Below are 26,629 nucleotides of genomic sequence, written 5' to 3' on the forward strand. Positions count from 1 at the left end.
GTTGCTTCTTTCATGTAGAGCAATTCTTTATTGAATCTTTAGTATAACATCTTTCTTTTTGTATTATAAATTTTCAAATCTTGGCATTTTCCTGATGCTGCAACATCCCCATGAATAAGATACGAGCACCCTATCGAAGTGTCCAGCTACAGCAGCATGATAACGCTGGTCTCTACCACAAAGTCCCCTTCCTGTTTTTCACTGACTGTGACCTAGTGACATTCAAACGTATCAGTGAAATCCCCCCACACCTTTTGCTTGTGTACCCCACCCTTACCCTAATAAAGGCACTGGCCCATGGGTGTTTGCTCTCCCCTAGAGTCCCACCTGCTTGGTTGGGCCAGCTCCCTAGCATGCTTCCCACAATATCCCCTCCTGGCATGCTGTGCCTCCTTCTTCTAAAAAACATGACTATAATAAATTCTTCAATTTTATGTGACTTTCCAAGTATAATAGCTGCAGTTGTGCTGAGGTTATCCTTAAAGATCATACAAGGGAGACTTACTCCATCATCTAGAACACATTGTTGTTGTCTAATGAATATTTCCCGCTATCTTAAAGGAGCAGTTAAGTTACTTATAGACCACATTGAGCTTTTTCAAGATTGCCTTTGGTTTTGTTTTGCTTTTAAAAGTTGTGTCTGGAAGAATTCCCTTCATTCAGGACCATTGAAATCATACTACTATGATACTATGATGTTACCGTTTGAGGTCCCTCAAGAATATCTCCTATAGTTGATGTGTGTTTGGCTGCTTCGGTTGTGTCTGACTCTTTGTGAACAATCCCATGAGCTGTAGCCCACCACAGGCTCCTCTGTGCATGGGATTCTCCAGGCAAGAATGATGGAGTGGCTTGCCATGCCCTCCTCCAGGGGATCTTCCTGATCCAAGGACCAAAGCCAGATCTCTTATATTCCCTGCAATGGCAGACAAGTTCTTTACCACTAGTGCCACCTGGAAAGTCCATATATTTGATGAGGTCTCTATAAAGAGAATGACAGAAACTTGAGCAATTCTCTGTTCTTTGTGAGCTCTAGGAATTGTTCACATATAGCTTTCCAGAAACTATTATTTCCTGTCAATAGTTCTTTTCTAACATGAATTTTTTTCTATGTATGTGCACATTGGTATACAGTCCAAGACTTAAGAGGCTCTACACAGTTTTCTGCAACATGGTCTCTTCAAAGCTGCATCCTCTGTGGCCCTATGTCCTCATACTCTGGCTACACTGGCCTTCCCATACTCTGACCTTTTGATTATGGTATTATTTTCTCCTATTAAAATGATTCTTTTTGGAAGGATTTTGATTGTCCTTTGTGTATAGAACAAACGCTACTCAACAATTGTTCACATTTAATTCTTGACTGAAAATTACACTAATCCTTGCAAAGAACATCCTATGGGAATAGGCAAAGTGGTCTAAACTAGGGAGGGAGTGATTTGTAAAAGTAAATTAGGAAAGAACTAAGTTATTTGACATTAAATTGTAGAAAACTTTGAGAGAATACACCAAAGTCATGAAAGAATATATAACTGTTTAGAATATTAGTGGATCCTGTATTGGAACATTATGACCGAGGAACAAATGAAATATTTATAAAATATAAATTAACTATTTTATGGAGGCTTTAGAAAGTATTAATTAGAACAGTTCAATGTGTGTTAATGTAGGATCTATATTCAACATGTGCCAGGGACCCCTGGCTGATAAATTAAATTGGATAAAGCCTATTATGTGCCAGAATTAATTTCAAGTTTTTTCACCTTTTTCAATTGTTTTACTGCTCCACATGACACTATGGAACTTCTACTATTATTTTTACTTTACTATTCCTGAAAATTATAGCTAAGAAAAATTATCAACTCATTAAACATTCATTGATCAACTCCAGGAAATTGACATAATAAAACAAGAACAGACTTTGTGTAGAGAGGCATATGCTATTTGTCCTTTGTTAAGTGACTTAAATTCTCTGTGCTTCAGCTTATTCAACTTTAAAATGACTGTGATTTTAATACCTGGGTTGGTATAAATATTAATGATCATATATATAAATATCTAGTACACATTGTCTCAAGTAGTTAATCCATGCTAGATATTCTAAATGCAGTAATGGATGTATCTATTACTATTATGACAATTTGTTAGGCGCTATATGAGATACCTTCCATTTATTATATTATCTAAATGAACCCTTCTATTTCTGATAAGTTGGGATTATTACAATATGAAAAACCCAAATCTCAGAAAGTGAAAGTAACTACACTTTTTTTTTTTTACTCACTATGCAACATTTATGGAGTTCTTGTACATGTTAAATACTCTGCAAACTTTTTGGAATTCAAAGATTAATAAAGTTAACAATGAAATTAATGGGTACTAATATACAAATGTATTTATATTGCAGCCTATACCAAAGATATTGAAATCAGTAGAGGGCACTGTGTTTTACCAGTGATTTCAGATATATTATCTTATTTTATACTGTTAGATAAGTAAGAGTTATTACTTTAAAATCATATAGAAACTGAATTAGTTTCTAGTATTGTGTGACTCGAAGTTAGAGATTATGGCTATTATGCATGCTGGGAATAGAGAAGAAATTGCCATGAGAATGGGCAGAGTGGGGGTTTGGTATAAAGCATTATTAATTATCTATTGTATCTGTCTTTGTCTACCTTATCAGCAGTTGGCCTCCATTTTACACCAACTTAATTCCCACTCAAATAGTTGTTTTTTTTCTTTTTTTTTTTTACTTTGCAGAAAATGCAATAAGATAAAGGTGAGGCATTATATTTTGATTCATGGAAACAACAAAAAAATCATTAAATATTTATTTTCCAATACTTGTCTGTATGTGATAATGCTCATTTATAGTTATTGCTTTAATATTTGATTATGACAACTGTTTTCAAAAGTAAGTTAAAATGACTAATATTTATAAAGTAACCAAGGACCAAAAAGTAACCAAGTAACAAGGACCAACTTGAGTAGAGCATAAGGAGCTCTACTCAATATTTTGTAATAATCTATATGGATAAAGGGGCTTCCCTGGTGGCTCAGAGGATAAAATGTCTGCCTGCAATGCACGAGACCTGGGTTTGATCCCTGGGTTGGGAAGATCCCCTGGAGAAGGAAATGGCGACCCACTCCAGTATTCTTGCCTGGAGAATCCCATGGACAGAGGAGCCTGGCAGGCTACAGTCCACGGGGTCGCAAAGAGTTGGACACGACTGAGAGACTTCATTTTCCATATGGATAAAGAAAGGATATATATATATATATATATATATATATATACATATATATAACTGAAACACTTTACTGGACACCTGAAACTAATACAACACTGTAAATTAATACTACTCCAATATAAAATAAAAACTAAATTAACAAAATAAGTTAAAAGTTATCTTAAAGGAAGTATGAAATGTTGGTTAAATATGTCTTTAAATTAAAACATGATATTTTAGAACTTTCATAATAAACAGACTATTTTATATTCTTGCAATTTAATTTGTATTTGTATTATAACAATATGAACAAATGTATCTTAAATTTTTTTGTGTGAATCTATGGCAAAGTATAACTGTCAATCTAGATATTTATACTTTTGCTGCAATTTTACTCTATAGTGGCTTTAAACTTTACAAGAATTTAATAGTGTTTCAAATTTAATCACTTTTGTTCTGCAGAATAATATAGAAGTATGCTTATGCTTAAGTTGAATATTACATTTTCTAGAGATTGTATTTTTTTCTTTATTTTTATCTACTGGGAAACAAATATGTTGAAATATATTTTCTATAGACTATTTTGGTATAATCTTTTAAAAGACTTTAACCTAGAAAAATAAAGGTTTTAAGTAAGCAAAATAACTGAAGTATTATAAATATCTAAAATGGTTCTATTTCTGTATTTTCATAATTTAAGCTCTTCTAATTTAGGAAGTATTCTCACTATAATCAAGATTGAAAATGAAATATTTTTGAGATCAAAAAGGAACTTCAATTTCATCTAGCTCCTATCAACATAATTTTATAAAAATAGCAGCATTTGGGAAAACCATTATAGCTAGATTTTTATCTATTCAAGGGGTTACAAACTCAAATCCTTCAACGGCCAGGAAAGAGACATGAATCTGTGAGCCAGCCAGTGAAGTCACTAGCACTGTCACTTTCCTTTAGGAAATGGAAAGTGCATACAAACCTAAATACAATCAAATACATTAAGAATAAACAAAAGTCATGAACTAACCAAGCAAACAATAGAAACTTGGCCAGCCATTATTAATGGTGCTGTTGACCTAATTTGGCTGTGATTTTGAGAACTTATGACTAAGTTCTTCCACTGACTTCTCCTAGTCTCTTTCCAATATGACCTAGTCTCTAATGTTAGAAAAGGAATGGTATGCCTTGTTTCACTTAATATTTTAGAAATAAGAAAATTTATGGCCACCTAGTCTATGCAAGGAGATCCACCCAGTCCATCCTAAAGGAAATCAGTCTTGAATATTCATTGGAAGGACTGATCCTGAAGATGAAACTCTTTGGCCACCTGATGCAAAGAAATGACTCATTGGAAAAGACCCTAATGCTGGGAAAGATTGAAGGCAGGAGGAGAAGGGGATGACAGAGAATGAGATGGTTGGATGACATCTCCAAGTCAATTGACATGAGTTTGAGTAAGCTCCGGGAGTTGGTGATGGACAGAGAAGCCTGGCATGCTGCAGTCCATAGGGTTGCAAAGAGTCGGATATGACTGAGTGACTAAACTGAACTGAATCTGCGACAAAGAAAGCAAGAATATACAATGGCAAAAAGACAGTCTCTTCAATAAGTGATGCTGGGAAAACTAGACAGCTGCATGTAAAAGAATGAAATTAGAACACTCCCTAACACCATACACAAAAATAAACTCAAAATAGATGAAAGAATTAAATGTAAGACAAGACACTATACAACTCTTAAAAGAACACACAGGAAGAACACACTTTGACCGAAATCACAGCAAGATTTTTTTGACCCACCTCTTGAGTAATGAAAATAAAAACAAAAATAAATGAGACCTAATTTAACTCAAAAGCTTTTGCACAGCAAAGAAAACCATAACAAGATTAAAAGACAACTCTCAGAATGGGAGAAAATATTTGCAACCAAAGCGACTGAGAAGGGACTGATCTCTAAAATACACAAGCAGCTCATGAAGCTCAATATCAAAAACAAACAACCCAATCAAAAAGTGGGTAGACAACCTAAAGAGACATTTCTCCAAAGAAGACTCACAGATGGTCAAGAGGCACAAGAAAAGATGCTCAGCATCTCTAGTTATTAGAGAAATGCAGATCAAAACTAAAATGAGAACTACACCTCACACTAATCAGAATGTCCATCGTCAAAAATCCTCAAACACTAAGTGCTGGAGAGGGTGTGGATCTTGCCTTGTTGGTTGGAATGTAAACTGATACACAGTGACAATGGAGAGGAATATGGAGGCTCCTTAGGAAACTAACAATAGAACTACCATTTGACCCTGCCATTCCACTGTTGGGTGTATACCCTGTTCAGTTCAGTTCAGTTGCTCAGTCGTGTGCAACTCTTTGTGACCCTATAAATCACAGCACACCATGTCTCCCTGTCCACCACCAACTCCCAGGGTCTACCCAAACCCATGTCCATCGAGTCAGTGATTCCATCCAGCCATCTCATCCTCTGTCGGCCCCTTCTTCTCCTGCCCCCAATCCTTCCCAGCATTAGGATCCTTTCCAGTGAATCAACTCTTCACCTGAGGTGTCCAAAGTATTGGAGTTTCAGCTTCAACATCAGTCCTTCCAATGAACACCCAGGGCTGATCTCCTTTAGAATGGACTGGTTGGATCTGAGAAAACAATAATTTTAAAAGGCACATGCACCCTAATTTTCACTAAAGAACAATTTAAATAGCCAACACATGAAAGCAATCTAAATATCCACTGACAGATGAATGGATAAAGAAGATGTGGTACATATGCACAATAGAATGTTACTCAACCATAAAAAGGAGTAATTCTGGGTCATTATAGAGACGTGGATGGATCCAGAGCCTGTCATATAGAGTGATGTAAGACAGAAACAGAAAGCGTCATGTATTAATGCATATATGTAGAATCTAGAAAATGGTACGGCGGAACCTATTCACTGGGCAGAAACAGAGACATAGTCATAGAGAATGGACATGTGGACATGGAGTGGGTAGGATGAACTGGGAGATTGGGATTGATATAGGTGCAGTGCCATGTGTAAAATAGCTAGCTAGTCAAAATCTGCAGTATAGTGCAAGAAGCTCAGCTCAAGGTTCTGAGATGACATAGATGGGTGGAAGTGGGGGTGGGGTTGGGAGGGAGGTCCAAGAGGAAGGGGCTGTGTGTACACATATAGCTGATTCACTTCGTTGTACAGCAGAAACACAATACCATAAAGCAACTATACCCCAAGTAAAAAGAAAGAAAGAAAATTGTCAAACAGTTTCTGGAGAAGCCTTATTCACAGATTACCAATTAGTCACTTCCAAATATTGATAGTTTTAAACTGCTTGAGGCCTGTGGTCCTAAAAAGACTGGTAGATAAAGAAATCCCCTAACTTCTGTGTTCCTGGGAGGAGTATTTGGTGAAGAATCACTCTTCCCCAGGTGATTTGCAGATGACCCCTTCTTTACCTATGACAAAACCAGATACAGACCCTCCAAACTCCTATTTTTTGCCTCCTAAAATTACTAGTTGGATTGTACACACAGACTAACCTGGACTAAACATATGATCTGACCAACTTTTAGCTGTTTCTCTTCTCTTAAATCCCTGTATTTTGATCCACCTTCACTTTAACCCAGCATATATCCTTTTTGCTGATCTCAGAGAAAGAAAATTCCCAATCAACTATTCCATCACAGGACCCACCTCATCTCACTTTCCCCTATCCCATTCTTTCTTTGTTTACTCATCTTTATAAAAGAAAAGCCCCTTTTCTACCCAATCATTGAGATACTTGCAGATCTTGTGGTGGGAAATTTCACCCCATTGCATAGTCTCCAGTCTCTTTACTATAAAAATTACTTCAAATAAATTATCTTCTTGTCTAGCTCTGGATTCACTTTTATTTGACAATACAAACACATTAAAAAATTCATATTTTTAAAAATATAATTCTCACAAGAATAATGCATTTTAAAATTTTTAACAAGTATATGATACACAATATCTCAAAATGTAAAAAGAATAATAATGTTCATATACCTACTATCAGCTTTAACTATAAATATTTTAAAATATTTATGTCAGAATTCTTTTCAAATAAAGAGATAAGTTCTAGTTAAAATCTTCTATATATCTCTCACATACTTCATTGCTCTCAGATGCCACTCAAAGGTAAAACCATTCTGAATTTGAGGTTTTTTTTTTAATGTTTTTGCATTTTCACTGCATAAAATCCACATAATTTTCTGCAATGTGTTTTTAATTTATAATATATATTTTATACATAACATATTGATATAGACAGTTTTAGGAACTTTATTTTCACTGCTATTGTTTCATGGAAATATATGTTTATTCCTTTATTTTCATATAAAATAAAGTGCAGGTTTTCCTCAACATTTCCAACATTTCCCATACCTTAAAGTGTTGCAATGATACTTCATATATATGTTTCATTATATATACTTACGTATAAATTTCCTCTTAGTGTTACATATGTTATATATTTTAGGTGGAATAGCAGAACAATAAGGATTGGACCTCCATACATGTCTTCAATTTTATTAGATATCAATTAAATATGTCTTTCCAAATGACATTCATGAGGTAAGTTCTACTTGATTGTAATGCACTTTAATACACTATGGAATTTAGCTTCCTATTATTTTATTTAGCATTTTGCATTCATGTTCATAAATCAACTTTTAATAATATTTTGAGGTCTTATTCTCTTCTTGCTTGTTTTATTCTACCTTCATAAGATGAATTGGTAACACTCCCAGCAACTGTTCAATTTTAATTCTCTAAAATGTGCTATAAAACATGATGATTAATTGCACTTTGGAGATTTGGTATAGTTTAAAACAATATGTGTTTAGTGACATTCAAAAGGGGATAGGGAGTTTTTATAACAAAATTTTTAAAGTGGTTTTAAAAATTACTTACCTGTTCTTGGACAAATTTGCTAATAAAGATTTCTTCATTAAAATGTTAATTTTTCCTATGCTCCATATTTATAGTCATATATTTGTTTGCAGTATTTTCTAATATTTAACACTTATAACTGAATTTTTTTATAACTATTCCTTTTTCCCATCTTTTTTAATGTTGGTAGTACAACTGTGCTTTAAATGTCAAGCAGTGGGCTATTGATGAATTCATGACAATCAGATTAAGAGATGCCAATTTTATTATACATATATGTAGATTATATATATTATACATATATATAGATATTATGTAGATATATACATTTTATTCATTTCTAATTCACATATTCAATGTTGTAGGTTTTAATGTTAAGCACATTAGATTTATCTCACAAATTTTGATTTCCATTGAGTTCATAATATTTTCTATTTCCCTTGTAACTACTTTTCTGATTCATGAATTATTTAGAAATGTGTGTTTATAAGTGTCAGACTCTTTGTGACCTAATGAACTGCAGCACATCAGGCTTCCCTGTCTAAACATTAGAGTTCTTCATATATTTTGGGGTTCTATTTGTTGGCTCACTTTTAATTTAGGGTTGTTTTATATATATATATAATGTACTTTTACCACTCTTTGTTTCTTACTATTTCTCTCTATTCTCACTCTTTCTTACTCAAGTTTTTCTATAAACTTACTGCCCAGGGCTCCCACTTTACAATACCTTTTTCTACTTTTTTGATGATGTTTGAGTTCCTATCTTCTTTTGCCATTGCAGATATAGTTGTATTTAATGGGTTTCTTGGTTCATATTCTTCAGCCAAGGTTGTTTTGATGTGTTCCTGCCTTTTCAAAATGTAGAGCTTCCTGTAGGAATAACCACAGTCTATGACTGGACTGGAACTTTTATTCACCATCCATTCCTGAGCAAGGGAGAAGGGGACAGGGAGGGGAAGCCTCATCCTAATCTCAAATTTCAAGTATTAATCTTAATTCAGCTCTCTCACTAGTGTACTATTTTCAGCTCTTATTACCTCCAAGGAATCGATATCTTGGACATGATTGCTGATTCTTTATAAAGCACCCAGGATACCCATGAATTCACCTTTGCTTTACTTTTCTATTTGTTTTTAGCTTATTTGGTTTTTGACCATGTTTTATAACTATGTAATTTTGGTTTTAAACATTTTCAAAGTTACCTATCATTGATATATATTTGGAGCAGAACATGTGCAATGGAGCACAGACTTATTGAACTGTGCTGATTGTAAGCCAAACAACATAAAAATTCTAAATTTCTATATTGGATAGCAATTATTATTCTTTCAGTTTTAATACAGGAATTCTGACTCAGATAAAGACATCCAAAATCAAATTAGACTTGATACTGACACAACAATTCTTTAAACCTAGGCTATCAGAATTACTTTTACTATTCTACTTTTGTTTCAGTCACAACTCAGATGGACGTCATAGTTCTTTTCGGAGATCACACAGCTCTTGCTTCAAAGAGGAAGGACTAAAAGGAATTATGGGCTTCCCTAGGTGGGTCTTCAGTTCAGTTCAGTTCAGTTGCTCAGTCATATCTGACTCTTTGCGACCCTGTGGACTGCAGCATGCCAGGCTTCCCTGTCCATCACCAACTCCCAGAGTTTATTCAAAGTCATGTCCATTGAGTCGGTGATGCCATCGAACTATCTCATTCTCTGTCATCCCCTTCTCCTCCTGCCTTCAATCTTTCCCAGCATCAGGGCCTTCTCAAATGAGTCACTTCTTCGCATCACATGGCCAAAGTATTGGAGTGTCAGCTTCAACATCAGTCCTTCCTATGAATATTCAGGACTAATTTCCTTTAGGATGGATTGGTTGGGTCTCCTTACTGTCCAAGGGACTCTCAAGAGTCTTCTCTAACACCACAGTTCAAAAGCATCAAATCTTCAGGGCTCAGCTTCCTTTATAATCCAACTCTCACATCCATACATGACTACTGGAAAAACCATAGCTTTGATGAGACAGACTTTTAACAGTAAAGTAATGTCTCTGCTTTTAAATATGCTATCTAGGTGGATCACAGCCTTTCTTCCAAGGAGCAAGCATCTTTAGTTTCATGGCCGCAGTCACCATCTTCAGGGATTTTGGATCCCCAAAATATAAAGTCTGTCACTGTTTCCCCATCTATTTGCCATAAGGTGATGGGACCAGATGTCATGATCTTAGTTTTCTGAATGATGAGTTTTAAGCCAACTTTTTCACTCTCCTCTTTCACTTTCATCAAGAGGCTCTTTAGTTCTTCTTCACTTTCTGCCATAGGGTGGTGTCATCTGTGTGATCTGAGATTACTGATATTTCTCCTGGCAATCTTGATTCCACTTTGTGCTTCATCCAGTTCAACATTTCTCATGATGTACTCTGCATATAAGTTAAATAAGCAGGGTGACAATATACAGCCTTGACATACTTCTTTTACTATTTGGAACCAGTCTGTTGTTCCATGTGCAGTTCTAACTGTTGCTTCCTAACCTGAATACAGGTTTCTCAAGAGGCAGGTCAGGTGGTCTGGTATTCCTATCACTTTAAGAATTTTCCACAGTTTGTTGTGATCCACACAGTCAAAAGTTTGGCATAGTCAGTAAAGCAAAAATAGACGTTTTCCCGGAACACTCTTGGCTTTTTCAATGATCCAATGGCAATTTTATTTCTGGTTCCTTTGCCTTTTGTAAATCCAGCTGGAACATCTGGAAGTTCATGGTTCATGTACTATCGAGGCTTGGCTTGAGAATTTTGAGCATTACTTTGCTAGCATGTGAGATGAGTGCAACTGTGCAGTAGTTTGAGCATACTTTGGCATTGCCTTGCTTTGGGATTGGAATGAAAACTGACCTTTTCTAGTCCCATGGCCACTGCTGAGTTTTCCAAATTTGCTGGCATATTGAGTGCAGCACTTTCACAGCATCATCTTTCAGGATTTGAAATAGCTCAACTGGAATTCTATCACCTCCACTAGCTTTGTTCATAGTGATGCTTCTTAAAGCCCACTTAACTTCACATTCCAGGATGTCTGGCTGTAGGTGAGTGATCACACCATCGTGATTATCTGGGTCATGAAGACCTCTTTTGTATAGTTCTTCTGTGTATTCTTGCCCCCTCTTCTTAATATCTTCTGCTTCTGTTAGGTCCATACCATTTCTGTCCTTTATTGCATGAAAAAATTCCCTTGGCATCTCTAATTTTCTTGAAGAGATCTCTAATCTTTGCATGAAAAATTCCCTTGGCATCTCTAAGTTTCTTGAAGAGATCTCTAATCTTTCCCATTCTACTGTTTTCCTCTATTTCGTTGCACTGATCACTGAGGAAGGCTTTCTTATCTCTCCTTGCTGTCTTTGAAATTCTGCATTCAGATGGGTGCACCTGGAGTAACAGGCAAACCTGGCCAAGATTACAGGATGAAGCAGGGCAGGGGCTAAGACGACTTTGCCAAGAGACACACGGGTCACAGCGAACGCTTCCTACAGCACAAGAGACTCTACACGTGGCCATCACCAGATGGTCAACACCAAAATCAGGCTGATCATATTCTTTGCAGCCAAAGATGGAGAAGCTCTATACAGTCAGCAAAAACAAGACTGGGAGCTGACTGTGGCTCAGATCATGAACTCCTTACTGCCAAATTCAGTCTTAAATTGAAGAAAGTAGGGACAACCACTAGACCATTCAGGTGTGACCTAAATCAAATCCCTTATGATCATACAGTGGAAGTGAGAAATAGATTCAAGGGATTGGATCTGGTAGAGAGCCTGAAGAACTGTGGATGGAGATCATGACATTGTACAGGAGGCAGTGATCAAGACCATCCCCAAGAAAAAGAAATGCAAAAAGGCAAAAAGGTTGTCTGAGGAGGCCTTACAAATAGCTGTGAAAAAAAGAAGTGAAAGGCAAAGAAGAAAAGAAAAGATATACCCATTTGAATGCAGAGGTGGGTCTAGATCTATCAGATTAACCCAAATCCATTGATGATCAAGACAGATTCAAATCTATTGCTGGACTGAGGAAAATAACATTTGGCAAATAATGCCTTATAATTCTTGAATATAGGGCAAGAAGATCTATATTCTCCCTTGTATAAAAGGAGAAGGGATATAAGTACTGAATATTACAAAGCAATTCAAATCCTAGAATCTTTATAGCCAGATAAGAAAGAGAAATTGTGTTTGCTAGTTATGTGCAGAATTTGAAATAAGAAAATCCAAAAATTATTATTTGGTTTGTAAAAGTTTCATATGGCAGTTGAAATGAATGCTTATCTCTGCATTTATTAAACTAGCGTCTCCTTTTTGTCTTAGTAAAATTGTAGTTGGTAGTTTAAATTAGAGTTAGCTTTTTAACTCCATATCTGAAAAGATGCCTTTTTAGTATGATACCTACAAATATTTCTTACATTGTAAAACTTCGAAGGAAATTCTATAATTCAGTATGTAAAAAAAAATGTGTATCTAGAGTTGAATATAAAATAAAAGATGTAAGCTTAGAAAAGTAAACATAATTTTGAACTCTCAGATATATTAAATGAAAATAATTGCTTTGAAAATTGAATACACAAGTTTCTACTAAGCACTTTAGTACAACTATTTGGGTTCTCTTTCTCACATCAAAATGGTAGCTCATGAGTTGCAAATGAAATAAATGAGTTCCTCAAAATAATCTAGTTGCTACATCTACATAGTGCATAGAAACTCATAATTATTGGTAGAATGTGGATAGTAGGCACAGGCAATCTATAATATTCTAACCAAAACCTCATTGTTTTTAATATGATCTTATTTATTTGGGTAAAAATGCAAACAGGAGAGCAGATCTTGGTGATGGTGATGATTAAAATGTAACTTATTATCTAGTTATTATTTATATCTTTATAATACTGATAGGTATATTATTGGGAAAATGAAAGCAAAGAAGCTATCTGTATTTGAATTCAACACTGATGTTCATCATCATTGTAAGGAACTGATGGAAAATGTTCTTCATCAGTTTCCATTAGTAGAACAATTAAAACTTTTATTTGTATATATATTTGGGGAGCAGTAATACTGCACAATGCTTTATGTATGTTTTTTGTTTCCCAAAAGGCAGCACACTGCCCTAATTACTGATTGAGAGCTTAGTACACATAATTAACTGGATTATGAATATCTGTGCTGTCACTTTTGCTCCATTTACATAAAATTCCCTTTTTACTCTAGTCAGCTTAGAAAATGTCTAATTAACTTTTGACACTCATATATGTTTACTAATCATCCCCTCATACAAAACTGATCACTCCGTCCTCTTTTTAGTATCAAGTTTACCACAAATGTCTCTCCTGAAGAAAATGTTCCTCCAATTCCACATTCACAGAAAGGCTGTTGGCACAGTAGACTTTTCTAACTGGGAGATATGCAGTAAGGCAAATTCTTTCTTTGTGACTCTGTCTTTATGACCAATAAAGGGGAATATTGGTTTATGACCAATAAAGGGAAATATAGCTAATAGAATTAGCTATATACTCAGAATTGACTAAATGATAATTTAAAAAGAATCTGCTGTTGGTTGAAATCAAACCAAATATTAATTTTTACTGGTTTGCACTTAAAAATAAGTATGCATATAATCATAATTTAGATACTGGTGGGATTAAATGTAATATCAGTAAAAGTCTCACACATGAAAACTATCTTAAAAGTAATGGCATACATTTGTGTGATATATACACAATGATTTTTAAAGGTTATACAGTCATGTAAATACAGAATATTTCCTTTTTGAATATTGGAAAAACTGTATTTTAAGAATTGCATTAGAAGCCATGATTAGTAATATGTTATTGGAGAAATCACAGAATCTTCTGAGTTTCTCTTACTTATCAATTTCTAGGGCTACTTTTAGTATTTAATGCATATGGACACTATTTTTCAAATGTTATAGCTATCATAATAATAATGACTTCATTTATTTATTATTTATCTATAGTTAATTTAAAGCTATTCATTATTTATGTAACACTACTTATTAGTGGTATTTTATGTTCATATAATCAATAATCCTGAATGAGCAGTTTAGATAATTTAGTTTCAGCATATTCTTACTGCCTTTTATAAAGGGACATTTTGGAAATGCCTCTAAATACTGTTTCAGTCAAGAATGTATTCCTAAAATTATAATAATTGGTCTCTTAATATTTTCTTAAATTTCTTCTAATGTAGAAATACAAAAATGGAAACTCTGAAACAGTTTTCTCCTGGCATTTCTTTATTCAAATTCTTTACACTCTTTCTTATATTTCTATGTTCTCTACATAACAATAACTTAATCATAAATTTTAAGTAGTTGAAGTTTTAAATAGGTAATGGAAAATGATAAGTTAATATATATTCTGTATGATTTAAAGACACAGATAGTCCCTTTTATGCTGGAAGCTTTTATATTTGAGAGTTTTCCCTTTGTGTTAAAATCAGTTTGCTAATAATTATTGTTTGTATATACTTTATTATAAATTTATTACAGTATTTACTCAAGGTAAAAGATAAGGCTATTAACATATTTTTTTAGAAAGGTAAGTTTAGAATCTACAGACATTGTGTTAATGCAACAATGACTTATTTTTTCCATATTTGTACAATATCAACAGCATTATTTTCTAGAGAAGAGAAGATTATATTATTTGGAAAGGAGCCTCTATTAATATTATTGAATATTATCCCCATGTGTCATTATAGTTTTAAACTTTAACATTTTAGTTGAGCCAGTGTTATTTCAACATCATAATGGTATGTTATATTGTTCCTACATGTTTACTCACTACATTTTATAGCGTTGATTACTAAACTGCTTTTGTCAATAGTTAGAGAAAACATCAAATGAATTAAAAATAAAGAACTAGATTAGCTCATGCAATTTGAATTCAGATGTAGAGCAGGCTTTCTTCAAATTTAATTCAGACAGAATGATTCCATTTCTCTAAAATTTTCTGGGTCTTTCTGTTCTCTGTATCACCCATCTCTTAGCCATTCTGGTAGTAAAATGACTTTAGCTTTTCTAAGTTTTTATTTGCATAAGGCAACATCTAGCAGATTGAGACCAACTTCTTTCTCTGGACATTTTTTTTTTAATGGTGAGAATTTTTATCCATGAAACTCAAGTATGCGTCCACTTACTTGTTACAAACTCCAGTTTTCTCATATAACCATTTATGAGCTCACTCATCAGGCTTAAGTCTGGGTTTCTAACAGATCATCAACAAAGAAGGTGAATGACCATGATTCCCTGCTGCTGCTACTGCTAAGTAGCGACCCCATAGATGGCAGCCCACCAGGCTCCCCTACCCCCGGGATTCTCCAGGCGAGAACACTGGAGTGAGTTGCCATTTCCTTCTCCCCCATGATTCCCTAGGTCTAACCATAACCCATGTCTTCAGCTTGGAATAATTCCTCAAAGCATAAGACAGCTAAATAAAGGAGAGGGACACAAAATAGTATTGTGATGAAAAAAGTAAACTGTTTACAAAATATTTCCACATATATTATGTTACATTAAATGGAAGCTCTGAGGGCTGCTCCATTTGCAGTAGCCTTGGTACATGTGTCAACTCTTCAGCCCTACAAACGCTGTCAGAGTTATAATCTATACAGTAGTCTCAAGTATCTTAGAGGTCCCAAGAAGTAACAATGCAGTTCAACAAGGGGCAGGCATCAGTAGAAAATGTATTTCTGTATTTAGTGAAAAATAGTTGAAGAAAAAAAATTAATCTCTTATTTTTTCTTTTTTTTTTTAGTTCATGAATAATACATTAATTCATGTTATACTCTCCACTTTTTAAAAAATCCACTGTTCCAATATCCTAAGGCTGGGATGCTATATGCCAAATGACCAGACTGAAATAAGTCTTATTTAATTGTTGGAGTCATGTGAAAATTTGGACAGATTTCTACACCATTCATCTGGTTGCTAGATGTGTTTGTTATGAGAATAGATCAAATGGCAAAATCACCTGTGCAGTTTTCCAGATTTATAGATGTAGATTGATATTTGTTCTCAGGATTTTCATTTATTTGCTATTTAGTCATTTGAAATCATGCCTTTTATTTTACTTATTTTTAAAATATTTTGAATCACTGCCAGAAACAAATATCTTCATTATATCATAGGTTTTGCTTGATGTTTTTCTTAAAATAGTAAATTGTATTAAAGAATACATACTCCACTTTGCAATCTGACAAAAAAAAAAAAATTAGCCATTTTTGGCTTTAGGGAAACCATATAATTCTATGCATTACTGCCTCATTATAAAAAACAAACAAATAGCAACAAAAATAAAAAACAAACCATTTAGTTGTTGCTGTTTTGTCGCTCAGTCCTGTCTGATTCTTTGCTACCCCATGGAGCCTGTCAGGCTCCTCTGTCTATGGGATTCTCCAGGCAAGAATACTGGAGTGGGTAGCCATTCCTTTCTCCAGAATATCTTCCCAACCCACCAATACCTTCTACATTTACTTAAAATGATTTAACAGCCTACAGGAACTTAAAATCACACCAATATTCAAGCAGTAAATTCACATCAATTATATTCATATGAGAAGAGCAAGAGGTTGGAAAATTATCATACTAACTCAGTGAGGAATATTATTTTTTAAAGAATAGGTATAATGCCCTTTTTCTCTTGCTCACATAATTAACATAGTTGTCCAATCAAAGTCTTACATATGTGAGATTAATAGAGAAAGACAGATGTTACACACTTGAAAATTCAATAGGAACAAATATTCTTAACATGCACAATGCACATGGCAAAGTGGTGGTATATTAACAAACATCTACCGTCACATGCTTTGATGGACAATACATAGATTAAGGGCCCGGGTTAACATACTGCCTATACTCTTGTGCTGAGCCTTATGTTCTATATGAAAATTACCAGTGTGTAAGCTGACCAGCACCTTCCTGTTCCAGGGTCTTGAGGGAAGGAGTGGAGCTGCAGGGTAGGTCAATCTCTTCTGTTTCATACTACACTAGGAAATGGTTGTATAACAATCGGGCTAACTTGGAAAGGTGGCTGTAACTCCAACTGTTATTTCTGGCATTTATAACACCTTTTTACAGTGGTGGCTGCTTCTGTTAGCAGCCTGCCTTATAACATCATCTGTCAGATCCCATGGAAAATAGATGGCTTGTGTCCACACGATGTGTGGCTGTCATCACCCTGCTCAAACATTTTTGTTGTAATCTATGTGATTCACAGCTGAATGTTTTTTAGTTCTTTAACAGATGTGTTTGCACACCAGTGATTTCCAATTCCAGTATTTCTCATTTCATTGGAAATGGTCATTGTTGGTGTCAAGTACCTGGGCTAAAGGTAGAGCAACTGAGAATAAAATAATGAAGCTCCATGCAGGAAACTATATGGCTTTCAAGAAAAAGACTAGCCATATTATTTCATAAACATGGTTAGTGAAATCCCACACTATAACTTATAGACAAATCTACATATCCATGTTCATATTTATATTTGCAAAAAGTATATATAGACATACTTGGCCCCTTTCCCTCAATCTTTTGGTTTATTAACAGAGAGATGAATGTATTATCCCTAATGACAATATCTTTGCATATTTTTTGTAAATAAGGGAGCTTTTTGTGCTTTTGTTGTTTCAGTTTTGTTATTTATCACTTTTCCTGGTCTTTGGGAACATTTTTCTTCTGCTTCTCATATATTATTAGTCATAATTCTCTATTACCAGTATATTTCTGGTTCAAATAGATTCATTCACAATTAAACAATTTTTGTGCTTTTATTTTAAAAGAGTGAGTGCAATTTTGCTTTTTAATATTGTTTTCTGATTGTATTCAGTGACTAGAGTTCTCTTCTATAGTTGCATTAAATATACAAGGCATAAAAGTTAAGTGATGTTGACAATATGCAATTCATAAATCCTGAGCAAAGGCATAGACCTCTGTCCTTCTGACATACTTTGCCTCACAGAGACCTGTAGCCAATGGATGTCAAACATCTATGCCTCAAATATTCACAGGCGATGCTGAATATGTCTTTGACATTCAATATGTAAAATGCTGTTAAAGAATAGAAAGACATAAAAGATTGACTTTGACAAACCTTGCCATTAATTTTATAGTTTCACCAGAGAAAGTACCAAGAAACTTGACAAATAACAGCTCCAGTTAATGTAGATTAGCTACTGAGCTAATTTTAAATGTCTTGAAAGTATACACATGACTCTGGTGAAAAAACAACTCTGAGTCTAGTTGAGCAAATATCTTTTTAGGACATTATGGAATTTTGGAATGAGTAGACTATGATTTTCCTAATGTCTACTTTAAGGATAAAAGTGAGATCCATTCAGCAAAAAGTTGAATGAATAAGATTATACAATTTTTGAAACAATAGGCTAAATAGTTAAGATAGAACTATCATTTAAATTTGTTATCTAATTATCAAATTCATTTGGAGCCCAGAAATAATTGCTGGAACCAATTACATTGAATCAGTGAACCAATGAGCCAATGAAAATTGATTCATTGCTGGAACCAATTACATAGACTAAGGCAAGTGAAATGGATTGAAACTACAAGAAAAGGTGGTACCAACACTCATATCATATAGTAAATTTAGTATATGTAGATCCTGGTTAGTAGGTAGAGAGTATACTTAGTAAATGTATGTGTAGATCCTGGTTAGTAGGTAGAGAGGCCTTAAGTAAGTACTAATAGCTCTACTTCCCAAGAGCTTATTTTTGGTGATATCTTTAGGTGATAGGATAATTCTGAGTAGGCTGATTTCATTTGACCCATACATATCTGATGTTTTGCTGCCATTTTCAAGCTAGAATTCAGCTAAGAAAGTAAACATGGTAAAATGTGATGATGGTCTCTGAATATATTGCTTAGAATGGTTTAACATGTAGCAAGAAACCACTAATTTGATTATTAAATAATCATTATCCTGTTACTTGGCAGATTATAAGAAAGGACACATATAAAATACATAAAAAGAACACACTGCCACCACTCATCACACACAAAACATACAAACATGCATGCACACACATGCACAGAAATGGATACAAACATGATGTTTGTATCATTGATACATCATTGATATAAATGTTAATTTTGATTAAATTGTTAAATTATAAATTATGAAATTCTAAAACTATTTGACCTACCTTTTAAAGTCTTCAATAATATTTGTATTTTGTATTTAATTCTGTTCTTTTTTTGATTCAGTACTCTTTGACAGAAAAACTGTACTACAGTCAAGCTAATTTTCTAATAGTCATACAAGCACAGTTTTCTCATTCCAGCTTGTGGTTTTTGTTGTTTCACCTGCTGCAAAATCATGAAATTTCTTCAAAAATCCAAATGACCTATCCAAACCCTATACATCATTTTAAGACCTGTTTTTTTTTTTAAGATCCTACTTTTTTATGAGTCCTTCTCATCCAACATTTTTTCTAGCCATCATGTGTGTCAGATTAGTCTTTCAATTTTCTAATTATGCTATACTGCCTTTGTTTATGTACTGTCTCATTATTTGTCATATTATTTCCAAATAGAGATTCAATTTTTAGAGAATTGGGATATGTCACATATGTGTTTTACACCTTCTCATGGTACTTCATAAAGTGGTGACCACATAAAAGACAGGACATAAGAGCATCCTTGGATGATTTACTGACTATCTGATAAATATTATCCATCACATTTAAACCAGTTGTGTTAGTAGTATGCTAATAACTTGCATTTTGCCATGAAATCTTAATAAATTTTATACTCAATCACAAAGTGCAGATGGGAAAAATCTTGCAAAATTATAGACATCTGGGCTGTCATCATATAAGAAACCTTAACATACTATGGCTATCTTCTGATTATTAAATTTAATGACAATGAGCTTCCTTTCACCTGCAAAAGGAGGAAATGTAAACAAAGAAGGGAGTTCCTTTTCTCTGCTTGCTATACTGACTGATAGATATTTGCCTAGAAAACGAAGAAGGGAAAAAAAGGTGCCCTTAATTCTGTGGGTAGTATCAGATTAAAATATCTCAAATGATTGATGCCATGGATAATATCAAAATTCCAACTAAAATCTTATGCCTTACTTTTTGACACTCAGTCCTCTTCATTACTATTCACAGTTTTTACCTTACACATTAACATGTGTCTGTCTTGAAACTATTATACATAAATGCTGCTAAAAATGCTCTTTTATTCAAATATCCCCTTACATGTGATTCAAAACTTTATCTCTACTGTGTCTTTCTACTTTTCAATTTCTTTTTATCTTTTCTTTAATGTCTAAGGGTCATTCATTTCCCTCTCACTCTCAAGTTTTTCCTTTAATTCTATAAATTAGAAAGCTGTTTAGGGCAAATCCTGATGTTAAACTTTGAGACACTCCAATGTCAATTTATATAGATTCTGCCCTTGAGGTACTTACTGTCTGGTAAGACAGATGGCATACACATAAATTAAATATAATACACATTACAAGTGATAAATGCCATGAGAGAATTACTGATAAAGAATCTCTCATATACAGGCCACTCTTCTCCAACCTTTTAAATCATAAATTCAGAATCTCCTGTTTACTAAATGATTTATTAAGCATTTTATGTATTTTACAGAGAATTCTATCCACTAGTGTTAACTGAAAATTGCTCAACATTTACTAAAGCGTGGAGATTCATAGAAGGTTTAAGAATAAAGCCTTGAAAGACCCACATCTGATCTGTGTAAAATAAGCTGGCATCTGTATTGAGGATAATTTCAGTCAGAAGGAGAAATCCCAGTTCAGAGGCTATGACAATAGTGTAACAGAAGTAAATAAGTAAATGAATAAAATCATATATTAGTGAGAGAGAAGAATGAATTGAGGTTGATTTGAATAATATATATAAAAGAGAGCTATTTTCTTCTTACACAGTTCTTCTCATCCAACAGCAAAACTCCTTTAGAAAGAATAAAAATAGACGAGATATGACTGATCATAAGCCAAAACTTTACAAATAGGAGCAGCACAAATGAGCAGAATAGTGGGAACATGAGAATGTCAGTGAATCCACCGTCTCTGACAAATAAGTCCTCTCACTTGACCCATATGATAACTATACAGCCACTATCTTCAAGCGATGAACCTTACCCAAACAATCACATTAGATATGTTTGATGTGTTTGATGATGAGAAGCTCAACCAAGTTAGGCCGAGATCTTCCTTGGTGATTAGTCTCAAGTGAAAGTGAAAGTGTTGGTCACTGGGTCATGTCCGACTCTTTGCAACCCCATGGTCTGTCCATGGAATTCTCTAGGCAAGAATACTGGAGTGGGTTGCCATTCCCTTTGGGAATATTCTCCACCCAGGGATAGAAACTGAGTCATCCTCGCTGTAGGCAGATTCTTTACTGCCTGAGCTACGAGGGAAGCCCCAGTCCCAAAGATATGTCCCTATCTTAATCTCTTGATCCTGAAAGTGTTAACTTATTTGAAAAAGAGATATTTGTCAAAGTTATTAAGAGGACCTTTAGATGAGGAGATGATACTAAATTATCCTGATGGGCCATATATGACATCACATGTATCCATCCCAGTAGGAGAAAGGCAGAGGGAAATTAGACAAACACACAAAGGAGTGGCAATGTGAAGATAGAGGCAGAGATTGGAGTGATGTGGCCACAAGCCCAGAAATGCTGCCTCCAGAAGATAGAAAAGCCAAGAAATAGATTTATTGTAGAGCCTCTGTGTGGGGTGGGGGTGGGGGATATGAACCTTTTGACACCTTGATTTTGTACTACTGGCCTCCAGAATTGTGAGAATCTAATTCTGTTGTTTTAAGTCATCAAATTTATGGCAATTTATTATAGCATCTACAGGAAAATAATCCAGCTCCTTCCTAGGCTAACCTTGACACATGAACACCCTACGTTCCTTTGACAATGTTCTCAGTTAAAAGATAGAGCCCTGGAATCTAAAGGAGTAACTGTATAAAAGAGAAACTGCTAAATATCTGAGTATGGTGAAAATGACTATTGCCAACTCATGATCTTTCTTTAAGTAGAGCAGTAATCAAATGTCCTTTCTGGATAAATATATAAACATACATACATCAGTATATGTATTATGCATATGTATATAAGAGCTTCTCAAGTGGCTCAGTTTAAAGAATCTGCCTGCCAGTGCAGGAGATGCAGGAAACATGGGTTCAATCCCTGGGCTGGGGAGATCCCCTGGAGGAGGGATGGCAACCCACTCCAGTATTCTTACTGGACTGTGAAGTCTACAGTCCATTGGGTCTCAAAGAGTTGGACATGACTGAGCATCTGAGCATGCACACGTGCATATGTATATAAGTATTATATACTTATTTAGAGGGAGCAAAAGAAGACATTTAATTTTAACTCTTATAAGTCAAATTATAAAATACCATCCTGACAGTTTCTAATTTCTCTGTAACTTCATCAATTTATGTTAAATGAAAGGGAAGTTAGAAAAGTGAACTGATAAATTAAGAAAAGTATTTCCCTCTCCATTTCTAGATGTATTGAGACTTAAAAGGCACTGCAGTAAATAAAACAATCTACTCTTGTCACCTAAGCACTCACAAGTTAAGAGGAATTACAAGCTGCAGGCTACTTGAAAGAAATGATTCACCTAGAATGAACATTCCTAAGAGAAGTGTGTACAGTGTAGTTAAGCACCAGACAGATTATAATGAATATTTTCATAGACACCTTATATGTCTCAGATATGTTACAAAAGGGACATTTCAAATACTTAATTGTATTGTACTATTTTTCTATCTCTGTCGATGCCAAAAGTGCAATCTTCACTGAGATTTTGTTGCTTTGTATAAAAGAAACACACAAACTGCAGGTCTACTATCATAAAGAAAAGCTGAAAGCCAAATTCTACCAATCGTCCAACCAGCAGCATGTCCTTCCCTCAATTTACACAGAATTCCAAGCATATAACTTAAAAATGTTTAATTTCCATTTCATGGCTATGAATAGTTAGGTAAAAAAGTCAAGGCATATGAATACATGACAGGAAAAAAAAAAAAAAAGAAAATTAGCAATGTCTTTACTTTCATCTCAATGCTGAAGCAAAGACCACCTGTGCAGTCAGAAGTGCCCACATTCTTAACAGACTGGAACTGTGAGAAGTCACACAGGTGCTGAGGAGAAAATAGTAAAGAAAAAAAATAAAACCACTTATTTTCAAATTTTGACATCCTGTTTATTTATCTTCCTGTAAAGTTATAACAAGTAAAACATATATTGTAGAATTACACTTTTCAGAATAGGGCCTAGGAGACCATAGAATAGCAACCTACAGAAAATGCCAAGAAATAAATAAATCAAAGTTTTGGAGAGTTTTCAGGTTTTGTTTCTGCTTTAAAGACAATTCCAAAAAGGAAAAAAGAAATTTCTCATCAGGTGCTTATGTTCTTGGAAACAAGAAGATTACAGAAATTATCTAGCAAGTGGAAATTCCTACATGTAAAATGATTGAAATGTTAAAGAAACCCTGGTGTGGCCATAGAGTGAAATGGGTGCTTCAGGGAGAGTCATAGTTTGGTTAGTTATAAACCAAGACAACCTCTCAAGGCACCTCTAAGTAAAATGAGTATCACCTTTTAGGAAGGATACCAAATGCAGTATTATAAGATAACAATTCAGGACTACAAGTAGTTCTGAATTTCAAATAAGCAAGTAATATTCTAGCAAAACTATGTCCCAAATATTGCATTATCCTGTATTTATACTAAAAGCTTGGTTTTTGTTTTATCTAAGTTTCAAATACAACTAGGTGTCCTGTATTTTTATTTGCTAAACCTGTCAAACTTAATAAGGTGACTTAGAAATATCGTTACCAAGAAAGGCTAGAAGAGGAACTAGAAATTCCACAGGAAGCAATGCTGTTTTTCTCTGTGTCTTTCAATGACCTGACTCTCTCTGTCTCACACTCCTCCTTTTCTCTCTTTTCTCCAGAACTAAATAATTGCCAATTTTATTCTCATTTTCCTCAATATAGAATAATTTTCTCTATTTTTTCCTCAAAATTGGAAAATGAGTATGTCAAGGCTGTATACTATCACCCTGCTTATTTAACTTATATGCACAGTACATCATGAAAAATATTGGGTTCATGAATCAGGAGCTAGAATCAAGATTACTGAGAGAAAGAGCAACAAGATCAGATATGCAGATGATTCCACTCTAATGGCAGAAAGTAAAGAGGAGCTAAACAGCCTCTTGATGAAGGTGAAAGAAGGGAGTGAAAAAGCTGGCTTAAAACTCAACATTAAAAACACAAAGGTCAAGGCATCCAGTCCTATCACTTCATGGCAAATAGATCGGGAAAAATGGAGACAGTGGCAGACTTTATTTTCTTGGGCTCCAAAATCACTACAGAGGGTTACAGCAGCCACAAAATTAAAAGATGCTCTTTGGAAGAAAAACTATGACAAACCTAGACAGTGAATTAAGCAGAGACATCACTTTGTCAAAAAGGTTCGTATAGTCAAGGCTATATTTTTTTTCAGTAGTCATGTAGGGATGTGAGAGCTGGACCATAAAGAAGGTTGAGTACTGAAGGATTGATGCTTTCCAACTGTGGTGCTAGAGAAGACCCTTGAGAATCCCTTGGAAAGTAAGAAGATCAAACCAGTCAATTCTAAATGAAATCAACTCTAAATATTCATTGGAAGGACTGATGCTGAAGTTCCAATTCTTTGGCCACCTCATGCAAAGAGTTGACTCACTGGAAAAGCCTTGATGCTGAGAAAGATTGAGAGCAGATGTGGGTGACAGAGAATGAGATGGTTGGATGGCATCACTGAATCAATGGTCATGAGTTTGAGCAAACTCTGGAGACAGTGAAGGACAGGGAAACCCAGTGTGCTGCAGTCCATGAGGTGGCAAAAAGTCAGATATGATTGAGAGACTGAACAACAATAACTAAAATAAAGGAGCAGGTTGGTCCAGCTCTGGTGATAATCTGCTGTTGCCGTTGCTGCTGCTAAGTCACTTCAGTCGTGTCCGACTCTGTGCGACCCCATGGACGGCAGCCCACCAGGCTCCCTTGTCCCTGGGATGCTCCAGGCAAGAACACTGGAGTGGGTTGCCATTTCCTTCTCCAATGAGTGAAAGTGTAAAGTGAAAGTGCAGTCTCTCAGTCGTATCCGACTCTTAGCAACCCCATGGACTGCAGCCTACCAGGCTCCTCCATCCATGGGATTTTCCAGGCAAGAGTACTGGAGTGGGGTGCCATTGCCTTCTCCAGTGATAATCTACCTCAAATCAATATTCAATAGGGTTTCAAGATCATATGACCCAGTGTCTTCTCAATAGATGTAAAAGTACATACTCAAGGAAATGTTAATCAAGCAGGGAAATAAATGCCTATTGAAGCCACAACGACAAGTCATGTCTTTAAAAATACTAGCCTATGAATCCCTGGAGAAGGGAATGGCAACCCAATCCAAGTATCCCTGCCTACAGAATCCTCATGAACAGAAAAGCCTGGCAAGCTACAGTCCATGGGGTCATGAAGAGCCAGACACAACTGAGCAACTAAGCACAGCCTCTGAATAGCAAGTTTGCAATATTAATTGAAAATATGAGTAAGCATATAAAATCATCTGTACTGTAAAACACTAATTTTGCTACATATACACAAAGGTACACATGCAAACATAACTGTAGTCACTGAAATTTAGAAAAAAAAAAATATATATATACTGAAAAGTATTCCCAAGGATGGTTCTACTATGACTAAAATTAATTTCATCATTTACATATATTTTTCTACTTCCATACAATTTTTTCCAAATTTTGTATAAACAGCCCTGATTATTTATATAGAGTCATAATATTAAAAATTGATAAACATATTTCTAAGAATTATAAATTATAAGAGGGCTGTTTAGTAGCCTAATAGATTAACAAAAATTTTCTTAAATATGAACTGCAAGCTGTTCATGTTGAGAAGCTGTAAAAATTTTTGCCTGAAATGTAACATTTTGAAGGACAAGAAATTTTAAAAGGACAAAATCTAAGAAGCACTAAGATAAAAATAACACATAAGGAAAAAATTGAGCTATTTATGTAAAAAAATACATTATTTTGATTGTTCTTTAACTTTCAAATGCTATATAAATATAAATAAGACCAAAAATTGGTAAGCATGTTCTCAACAAAAAATTAAATAATTTAAAAACTAAAAAATATTTAACATTACCTAAGATAATGATTCCTACAAACCTTTCATCAACAACAACCTTATCAAATATATTTGTTATCATCTTTGGGAACATCTATAGTTCCAACTTTCTGAAAACCAATTTTTTTATCTATAAGAAATTTATTTTTTATTCTAAGCATCCATCTGTAGCTGCCATTGATTGGTTCTGGTTCTGTCTCTTAGTC

The sequence above is a fragment of the Odocoileus virginianus genome, chromosome 18 (genome assembly GCF_023699985.2).
Source record: "Odocoileus virginianus isolate 20LAN1187 ecotype Illinois chromosome 18, Ovbor_1.2, whole genome shotgun sequence".
Lineage (NCBI taxonomy): Eukaryota > Metazoa > Chordata > Mammalia > Artiodactyla > Cervidae > Odocoileus > Odocoileus virginianus.